The 3885-nt window shown below is 40.3% G+C and overlaps 1 non-coding gene across 1 annotated transcript; it reads left to right on the plus strand.

The window, feature by feature from the left end:
* The first annotated feature begins 3327 nt into the window (after positions 1 to 3327).
* Positions 3328 to 3488, plus strand: LOC131920220 (U1 spliceosomal RNA). Its single transcript, XR_009381567.1, has one exon. It is a non-coding gene; the product is annotated as a U1 spliceosomal RNA (small nuclear RNA).
* Positions 3489 to 3885: the final 397 nt, after the last annotated feature.

The raw sequence follows: 3885 nt of genomic DNA on the forward strand, positions 1-3885 counted from the left end.
CTACACTCCTGTATCTACACATGCACACATGTATGTAAACTGGTAAAAGTCCAACAAAGTTCTGTAATATGGTATCAATGTTAACTTTCTGGGTTTGATGATATTTGATAATTACGTAAAAGTATTATTCTTTGGGGAATACAAAGTACGTGGAACTGTTTCTACTATTGTTTTTGGTTTTTTTGAGACAGGATTTCTCTGTGTAGCTTTGCATCTTTCCTGGAACTCACTCTGTAGCTCAGGCAAGCCTCGAACTCACAGAGATCCGCCTACCTGCCTCCTGAGTGCTGGGATCAAAGGCGTGTGCACCACCACCACTCGGCTCTGTTGTACTTCTTATGACTGTAAACTTTCTCCTTTTTCCAAAATGTGGTATAACTATATAGCCCAGGCTAGCCTCCAACTCATGACCTACCAGCCTCAAATGCTTTAATTGTTGGGGTTACAGGTGTACAATACCACCATTTGCTATGAAATTGTTTCAAGATAAAATATTTAATTAATGGAATAGCAGCCTTCATTTTCATGGAGCTTGTACTGTACTCTGGTGGGAGAGATAAACTAACTGATAAAAATCATCACAGACTGATTTATTTGTTTCAAGAACTCCTTTGTTGGTTTGCTTTCTTGATTGGTTGGTTGTTTTTTCTTTTCTTTTTTTTTTTTTTTTTCTCGAGACCGCGTTTCTCTGTGTAGCTTTGAGCCTTTCCTAGAACTCACTCTATAGACCAGGCTGGCCTCAAACCCAGAGATCCTCCTCCATCTGCCTCCCAAGTGATCAAAAGTGTGTGCTACCACCTCCCAGCTAAGGACTATATGTGCCATATTAAACTTTCAAGTGTAAAACACTGGAGTAGTATGTTAATAGCAAAGCAGAGGTTAGGATAAGAAACATCACAAGAGATAAAAAATGACACATTACGATCCTAAAGACCCAATTTTTTTTTTTTTTTTTTGTTTGTTGTTGTTGTTGTTGTTGTTGTTGGTTTTTTTGAGACAGGGTTTCTCAAAAGCTTTGCGCCTTTCCTGGAACTCGCTTTGGAGACCAGGTTGGCCTCGAACTCACAGAGATCCGCCTGGATCTGCCTCCCGAGTGCTGGGATTAAAGGCGTGTGCCACCGCCACCCAGCTCAGACACATTTTAGAAATGGGTCAGTCGGGCGGTGGTGGTGCTGCTGCACGCCTTTAATCCCAGCACTGGGAGGCAGAGCCAGGCGGATCTCTGTGAGTTTGAGGCCAGCCTGGGCTACAGAGTGAGTTACAGGAAAGGGGCAACGCTATACAGAGAAACCTTGTCTTGAAAAAACAAAAAGACAAAAATAAATAAACAAACAAACAAATAAATAAATGAATGAATGAAATGTGTCTGTACCAACAACAGAGTTCAGGTTACATTAGCAAAAAACTGACAGAAATGGAAATGAGAAATTGCCAAGTCAACAGTTTGAGTTACAGACTCCCATACCTCTCTTTCAGTAATCAATAGAACAGAATCAGAACCCATTCCGCACTGAAATCAATAGATTAAACAAGTATTAGAAAACGTGATAAAGCACCTCAGACAACTTAGCTCAAGTATATTATGTTATATCATTGTATTTACATATAATACTCTGAGCACACAGAATACTGCCGCTTCAAGTGCACACAAAACAGTCAACAAGTCAACACACACTTGGTAACAGAACAAATCTGAATGTCCATTGTCCCATGCCCCCCCCTGCCCCTGCCCCCGCTCCCCCCCACAGACCAAACCCAGGGCCTTCTACCACTGAGTAGTTGGTTAATTTTTCTTCTGCTTTACTTGTTTGTTTTGTTTTTGTGTTTGATTATTTGTTTTTGGTTTGTTTTTTTATTTATTTGTTTGTTTCCTTTTTTGGGTTGTTTGTTTTCAAGACAGTTTCTCTGTGTAACAGCTCTGGCTGTCTTGGAACTCACTTTGTAGACCAGGCTGGCCTCCAACTCACAGAGATCCACCTACCTCTTCCTCCCAAGTGCTGATTAAAGGCCCTTGCCTCAAAAAAAAATTAAATTAAATATCTGTATGATCTGGCCATGGTGGGCATAATGCAAAAGGATCATAAATCAGCACACCCAACACTTACATACGTGTACTCATTGCTGCACTGTTCACAGTAGCCTACCTATAGATCAGTTGATGAACAGATAAAGAAAAAGTGGCCAGGTGGTAGTGGTGCACGCCTTTAATCCCAGCACTCAGGAGGCAGAGCCAGGCGGTTCTCTGTGAGTTGTGAGTTCAAGGCCAGCCTGGGCTACAGAGTGAGTTCCAGGAAAGGCACAAAGCTACACAGACAAACCCTGTCTCAAAGGAAAAAAAAAAAAAAAGAAAGAAAGGAAGAACAAGTGGTCTGTATACACGATATTTTTCAGCCATAAACAAGGACAGTTATAGAAATTTCAAGAAAAATGATGGAACTGTGGATCATCACATTAAGCAAAAGTGTCAGACTCAAAAAGAAAAATACCATGTTTTTTTCCTTATAAGTGGACCTTAAGGAACTAATAAAAAGGATTATTTAGGAAGAGGAGAGAGGGACAAGAAAGGGTAATGGGTGAGGCTGGGGCTCTATCTCACCTGGAAGAGAGCTCATCCAGCATACTTTATAAAGCCTTGGGTTCTATTTCTAGCATGCGTAAAAACCAGGCATGATGGTGCAGGAACTCAAGAAGTAGAAGCAAGAGAATCAGAAGTTCAAGGTCATACTCAGCTACATAGCAAGTTCAAAGCATGGTCTACATGCATATGAAAAAAATAAATAAAGCAAAGGAAAGAGTAGAGTGAATATCATCGAAGTATATGATCCACATGTATGGAAATGGCATAGTCAAGTATATGATCCACATGTATGGAAATGGCATAGTCAAACTCATAGTTGAATGTTATTGACATATATTCACAAAAACGAATAGAAATGTTTTGTGTAACGTTGTTAAGATTTGTTTTTGCATCATCGAGGTGTGGTGGCACAGGCCTGCAATCCCAACTACATGGTAAATTAAGAGTACTAGGGATGCAACTTGGTGGAAGAGGTACTTGTTAGTTATGTGCCAGGCCGTGAGTTCAATGCCCAGCACCGAAAGCAAATATGCATCTATATCATATATATCATATATATATGATATATATGATAAATGATAAATATATAGAACAAAAAAGACCAAAAATTAAGTTTTAACCTAAACCAGGAATTAATACCTTATAACTTAAGTATATAGATTATGAATTTAATTTTGATATGTTGAAATCAATTTTCATATATTTGAACTAAACTCTGTATAATCTTTCTCTGTATAAAGGTCACTCTCATACTTACCAGGCCAGGGAGATGCCATGAACACGAAGGTGTTTTCCCAGGGCGGAGCTTATTCATCGCACTCTGGATGTGCTGACCCCTGCGATTTCCCCGGATTCAGAAAACTCGATGGCATAATTAGTAGTAGCAGGAGACTGTGTTCACACTCTCGGGGCGGGGGGGGGGGGGGGGGGGGGGGGGGAGTCACTCTCAAAGAAGACAGGGTCCAGAGATGGCTCAGCAGGTAAAGGTCCTTGCTGTCAAACCTGACTGCTCCCCACCCAAAAGAAGAGTAACTCCCACAAGCTGTCTGAGTTCCACATGTTCTCCATGGTGTGCACACCTCCATACATACACACTCACATATAAAATACTAATAAATAAATGTAACCAAAAATACATAAAAGAAAGGAAATCACCTGATATTGACAGCTTTGACACGGAGTTACCAAAAATGTTTAGAGTAATAGTCCTTATGAGCCTTGGAGGGAAAATCATTAGTAGAACCATTCAGAACAAAGAAAGAAACCAACTTTTCCCAATTTATCTAAGAGAGTGGCTTGTCTTTGAG

This window comes from Peromyscus eremicus, chromosome 9 (assembly GCF_949786415.1).
Source record: "Peromyscus eremicus chromosome 9, PerEre_H2_v1, whole genome shotgun sequence".
Taxonomy (NCBI): Eukaryota; Metazoa; Chordata; class Mammalia; order Rodentia; family Cricetidae; genus Peromyscus; species Peromyscus eremicus.